At 42.7% G+C, this 7,001-nt stretch overlaps 1 pseudogene; it reads left to right on the top strand.

The window, feature by feature from the left end:
• Positions 1-1,270: 1,270 nt before the first annotated feature.
• Positions 1,271-2,034, top strand: LOC147608359 (rho GTPase-activating protein 2 pseudogene; annotated as a pseudogene).
• Positions 2,035-7,001: the final 4,967 nt, after the last annotated feature.

The following is a 7,001-nucleotide window of genomic DNA, read 5'->3' as shown; positions in this document are numbered from 1 at the left end:
TTTTCTTTGGGGAGTGCTGCTGTGACTTGGAGCAGCAACAAGAAGTAGCCTACGGTTGCTCTATCCAGTGCTGAGGCCGAGTACAGAGGCGTTGCTATGGCAGCATGTGAGGTAGCTTGGTTGAGAAAGCTACTTGTTTGCAGATTTAGGTCGCTGACATCTTTACTAAAGCATTGGGTACAGAGAAGCTCTGTAGATTCAGGGCTTTGCTTGGTGTACATGAGATGGAGTTGAGCTCGAGGGGGAGTGTTGAGATATCGAGCTCATCGAGTGAGGCGGTGGACACTGATGACCCGCCGCCTGGGGGATAGGCCCCACACTTACACCACTGGCATGGATGGTGAGATCATGGGTGATATGCGGCCAGTGAGATGACAGGCTGTGTGACAGCCATTCTAGAGACTGGCATAGTTATAGCACCAGCTCATATAGTTGGGTTCACACTATAGAGAACCCTAGTATGTATTTGGTTGAGTACCTTTTCATATGGTGTGTACTCTTATCTTTGTATATGGTGTGTTGAGTGTTGTGTGAAGAAGAAGAAGATTTTCAGCCTCTCACCTTGTGTGTTCTCTTTTAGGGTTTTGTGAGTGTGTGTGTGCTTGCAAGAGCTCAAGCTCTCTTCTCCCCTGCATCTTTTCACTAGGTGCATGCATTATGTGTCTGCGGCCTCCTGTTGTGCTTGTTTGGGATGTGGCCATTCTGAGGCTGATGTTTCTTGTTGTTGTTCTTCCAGCTTCTGTGTAAGAATTAACTTGCCGATATCGGCAAAGTCATCCTTTAACATTTTGCAGCTTTTCTCTGCTACTATCTTTCCCTTCTTGCCCTTCTTCATTTCCCCGAACTCAAAAATTCTCTTCTTTCTGGACATTGATTGTCTGGAACTCCCTTCCTGCTAGGATTTTACCTCTATCTCATCCTTGCACCCTGCATCCTCTTTTTTGCTTACTTCCTCCTTCTAGCTCTCCTCCTCTTTTGCAGCTCCTAGTTGTGCTTTGAAGAGTGTTGTTAGGTAGGGGTCGAAGGTAGGGGTCGATCTTTCTCTTAGTGTTTGGGCGGGTGACCTTCCCAATCTGGTCTTTAAGGTTTTTGTAGCCTTGTGTGTCATAAAATCTGCAGACTGCTGCCATAGTTGGCCTTCCTTGTAAGCTCATTGAAAGCTTGGGTCGGCTGTGAAGCTTTGTCTTCTCTCTAAAAGCTGGCCTCTTTAAGAAGCTCTCGTTCACCATAGCTAGTTTGCAAGATGGAAGTGGTCTTTTCGTCTGCCCCCATGGCTGCGGATAATAAAAAAACAGAGGCGACTGAGTCTATGAAGTGCTCATATGATGGAAAAGGCAACAATGTTCCAATGATTTTGCTGCTCCTACAAGAGAGGCTATATGATCGAGGTGGTCTACAAGCTGAAGGCATTTTCATGATTAATGTAGAGAACAATCAAGAGGAGCATCTAAGAGACTAGTTAAACTGACATTGATGTCCATTGCTTGGCTGGTCTTATGAGGGTGTGGTTTAGGGAATTGCTCATAGGTGTATTGGATAGCCTCACACCTGAACAAGTCATGTAGTGCAATACAGAGGACCAGTGCATTGCGGTCAGAATGTTGCCCCCAACCCAAGCAGCTCTCTTGAATTGGGCCATCAATTTGATGGCAGATGTTATGCAAGAGGAAGGGTATAATAAGATGGATGCACACAACATTGCTATGGTGTTTTCTCCCAAGCATGACTCAGATGTCCGACCCTTTGATGGCTTTGATGCATGTTGTGCAAGTCATGAATCTACTGATGAAGACTTAATACTATCAAAGACCGAGAAGAAGCCATGTTGAATCCTAAACCTACCTCTTCTTGTATAACGAGCCATGGGATCGCTTAACACGTTAGAGAAGCCTTTGGAAGAGAAGATGAATTAAAAATAGTCCTCTCTCTCACCAAGATTATACTTTCTCCTTTTCTCTCTCGCACACACTCTATGATCAAAATACTACCGATATATTTTTCTTCCTCATGATTCTAGTACTCAAGATAATCTAGAAATCTAAAAAGAATCATGCTACTAATCTCTCTTCTTGCAGAAAATGTGTATGAATTAGGCATTAGAATTCTAATCAAGAGCTTGTGGGCAAGGAGAAGATTGAAGCTTCTTGTCCCGTCGTCATGATGGCCAAGGTTAGCATCACCTTGTTGACATGGAGGAAATCACATGCTCCTACATACATAGCCATGGAGTACACATGTACACATGAGCATGGAGTAGGAGGCATGGATCAAGAACAAGATAAAAGACACAAGATAAACATACAAGCATAACAACATAACATCATAGTGTATCCATGTATCACATATTGCGTGTCCAAGAATCATGTACATACCATAGTCATAGATGTCCAATTTGCATACAAGAGGGGCTTTATATAGCCATCCAACCATGTGACTCTTGGGATACCCATGTGACTATTGGCTACCCATGTGAATATTGGACTCCCATAACCTCCACAAGATCCTAACTCCCCACTAGCCCTCTTGTAACCACTTCTTGATATGACATCTTGTAATAACCAAATCCCACAACTCATTAGCCTAAGCTAATGCTACTAATGGTGGTAAGGGGGTGTTCACACCCAACCTATGCCAAAATGCTAGGGGGTGTTCACACCCGTTAATAGGAATGAGATGGCATAGAGGAACTTTGGGAGGAGGGGTAGAGCATCTAACATAGAATGGCTCCATCACATCACTCATCAAGCCTAACGGGACCCTCTTACCCAATTGACGACTATGGAAAGCATGTCATCTTTCTTGGCTCCTTTATCATCATTCTCCTATTGCACCTCAATGATGTCCACATCCCGAGTCTCAATAGGATATTTCATAAGTCACTTATTTTATACACGACCGCCCATTTAACAATTAGGGGCCCAAAATTGCTTCTCTAGCTCTATGTACATCTAGGTGACTTATGAAATATGAAAAGGATATACAATCCTATTATCACAGTTGAGTCTTCTTCTTCTTCTCTCTTTACTCTCTTGTGGCTTATGGTGATGATCTTGTGTGTTGATGCATGCTTTCTTGCTTAATTGTATGTGTGTGTTTGTGGGTGATGCTTTCTTCCTTCTCCCTTCTTCTTCTTCTTCTCTCTCTCTCTCTCTCTCTCTCTCTCTCTCTCTCTCTCTCTCTCTCTCTCTCTCTTGCACACATGATGGCATTGAGATAGGAGTAGAGATCTCCATAGCTCTTTCTCTCATTGCTCCCTACCTAGCTCAAGGAAATCTCCACTTGAGTGACACAAGTGGTGGTGGTGGAGTGAACCCGTAGTGACCTCACATAAAGGAGTTAACGCGCTTTAGGGTTGGCTAAGTGCATTTTCCCAAACTGACCCTTGCATCTTCCCTCTTCTCTTCTCTTCTTCCCCAAGGAGGATGCTCATTTAGGTGAACATCTATGTGGTCAATACCCCGCGAGTTTTGTACTGACTCCTCACCCAATTGGCGAGATGACAACTAGTCGGGTCCAATTGGATATGGGAAAGGTTGGAAACTCTTCTTCAATCCTTGCTGCCTTTTGGGAGGGGGCTACGTGACCGTGATGTTGAAATTAGAGCAATGTGATGAGCTATGGTGGATCAAATACTAGAATCAACATCATTAACAAAGTGATTAGTAAATAATTAAGACATAATTAGTGAGTAATTAGCAAATAGCTTAATGAAGGCATGGATAATCAAAAACCAGCAAATTCTCATTAGGCCAATGCCTCAATTTATACAGTTTACATCCAAGCATCTAATCCCACTGATTTCTCCTTAATTCACTCCACCTCTTTTGCTTGATTCTCTCCACCTCTTCACTTTTCCCAGAATATCTCCACACTTTCTAAATCTTCTCATGCTACCCTTTATTCTCTCCCAGTAGGTTCTTCTCACCTTTTCACAGGTTCTTTCACATTTACACATTCTCTTTTACAGCCTCTAACCAAGGGCTTGTTCCTGCACACACCCTATTCACTTGTATATTTCAACACCTCCCCTCAAGTGAATACTCTCTAGCACACCTGGACCCTATACCAAGTTTCCCTCTTACTTTGATAGTCCGCAAGACCAGTGTCTAGCACACCTCCCCTCAAGTTAACTTAGCACACCTGGACCCTGTACCAAGTTTCTCTCTTACTTGATAGCCCTCGGCCAGTGCCTCAAGTCCCTAAACTCATAGTCCTTGACACACTCTCTCTCTATGTGTCCAAGGCTACTACAAGTGCCCGCGACCTTGACTAAAGTGCTCACACATACATCTATCTACCACGATCATCGGTGTCTCAGAGGTGGTTTGACTTTGTTGGGGCAGGTTACATTGGGTTGTGGGGTCTCTCTCTCTCTCTCTCTCTCAGAGATTTTCACATGGCTCCTCACTCTTTGAAGCCTCACATCTTCTCTTTTCTTCAATCTTCTTCTCGTGGGTGGCAGCTTCTCTCCACGCATCCGTCTCTTCTTTCAGTCTTCTTGTGGCAGTTTCTCTTCTTGTGGCAACTTCTCTTCTCGTGTCCATGTCTTCCTTCAATGCTTCCTCTAGATTTTCTTGGTGTGGATCTTCCTCTTGGAAAGAGATATTCTTCTTCTTTCATGGCTGGGGCCATGAGTTTGTTTCGTCAGGTCTTCTTGCTCCATGTGAGCAACATGTTTAAATGTTTTGCTGACAGTTCTTTTGGGCTTTTGATGTTTATCTTGTGTCATTATGCAATGTAGACCCAAATTTATGCGGGAGGTCTTACCTCTTGCCTTATTCTGAACAAGGGCAGTGTCTGATCCCATTTTTACACTGATGTAATGTGCCCAATACATAATGCATATGGCATTCATTCTTATGCACATTCCCAAATGCAACTCTGGTTGTGAATAATCTTGAATTTGAGTGAGATTTACAGGCATTAACCAAGGGTTAAATGCAAAATGATGATTATCACAAATTTATCAGCATATTTTTACTAGAAATTACATTAAATCAAGGGTAACCAATTTGTACGGAATGGTTGGAGTATCAAACCAACTCCGAATTGCAATCTGAAGTTATAGGGATCTGTATCAGATACTAATGGTTAATTTGAAACGTCAATTGCACCAAAATTTAGTGATTAGCATTGATTAATCACTGATTAGTAAATTAATCCTCTATTTTGTGTGCAGAAAACAGAGTATGCAGGGAGTCCAGATCCGGTGCCTTAGACTTCAAATGAGCTCAAATGCTTTCAAGCCCATCAGTAGCAATGAGTCTAGTAGAGGATTAAGCCAATAAACACAAGATTTGACCAAATATTGAATGCTTAATCTCTGTTTTACCAAAGTCACCTGGCTGAAGATTTGATGAAGAGCTTGGATCTCACTGTAGACTTGATCAAATTGAATTCTGACTTCACGAGCTTGTAGAGCATGCTTGAAAACCCATGGGGCTAAGAGGAATTAGGCTGATTTGATTTGATGAAGTGAAGATCTCAATTTTTCTCTCAGAAACAGGCGCCTGAGAAAATCACGATTTCTCCTGAACCCGTCTCGACGGTTTGCTGCGCTGATTTGATGAGCTTGAAGAGCAATGAGATAGCTATGTTGTGCTAGAAGGGTTTGGGCTAATTTGATGTGTGCAAGGAGAGGGAGCTCCTCTACTGGCTGGGGGTGCAGAGGTGAGTTGAAAAATAACTAAAAATTTGATTAATTTTTAATTATCTACTAATCCTAATTAAATAGATAATGGGCTCATAAACCTGATGGATTCTAGGCATGGCTCTGATACCATGTTGAAATTAGAGCAATGTGATGAGCTATGGTGGATCAAATACTAGAATCAACATCATTAACAAAGTGATTAGCAAATAATTAAGACGAGTAATTAGCAAATAGCTTAATGTAGGCATGGATAATAAAAAACCAGCAAATTCTCATTAGGCCAATGCCTCAATTTATACAGTTTAAATCCAAGAATCTAATCCCACTGATTTCTCCTTGATTCACTCCACCTCTTTTGCTTGATTCTCTCCACCTCTTCACTTTTCCCAGAATATCTCCCAAAATATCTCCACACTTCCTAAATCTTCTCATGCTACCCTTTATTCTCTCCCAGTAGATTCTTCTCACCTTTTCACAGGTTCTTCACATTTACACATTCTCTTTTACAGCCTCTAATCAAGGGCTTGTTCTCGCACACACCCTATTCACTTGTATATTTCAACACGTGAGGGGTTGGGGGGATGAGAGACTAAGTAGGGGTGAAGTGTGGGAGAGTCTATGATAAGGGCATGTTATGTGCACATTATATGTGCATATACTAGGAGGCTAACCCACATTAGGCTTGTGAGCATGGGAGCATGGGAACAAGCTCTAGTGGAGCATGGGTTAGGGCTAACCTTAAAGGGTTAAGGTTAGGGTCAGACATCCAATGGTCACACATAGGAAATGGAGAGTCAAGAGTCACTTGAGGGCCCTCCTATATAATAGGGGCATGGGGCACACTCAAGGGAGGTTCTCTTTGTTGAGAGGTAGCGATTACGGTTATTGGCAAAATGCTAGATTGATGGGTGATGGGTGAGTTGTGGAACACCTCGGTTAAGAGGGGGTGTTGAGAGATGTAATCGCAGTGTTGTGTATGTGGGAAAGCACCCTACACGTGCAAGATATTGTGGTAATATAAGAATACATGTGATATTGTATGGTGTATGTGTTGACCAAAAGAGTGGAAAATGAGTTGCCACATGGATGATGACATGTAAAGTGGGATAATGTGAGACCCTTGCCCCCTCCGCGGTGCCCCCTCCGAGGGCGCTCGCAAGCGACGTCCCTCAATGACTCCCCAAGTTGTTTGCAACACGAGCCTCCTCTTAGTTTAAACACATACCAAATGCTTTCTCCAACATTATGGCGTAAAATAGTCCTTTAAAAGAAAACAGAGGTTCTATGCAAGTAAAATTCCCGGTTTGAGATTGGTTCCACAAAACCCTTTTTCCTTAATCTATATTTT

This window comes from Cibotium barometz, chromosome 53 (genome assembly GCF_041138505.1).
Source record: "Cibotium barometz isolate CiBa-2024 chromosome 53, ASM4113850v1, whole genome shotgun sequence".
Taxonomy (NCBI): Eukaryota; Viridiplantae; Streptophyta; class Polypodiopsida; order Cyatheales; family Cibotiaceae; genus Cibotium; species Cibotium barometz.
Note: the sequence above shows the minus strand (reverse complement) of the source record. Positions and strands in the feature narration are given on the sequence as shown.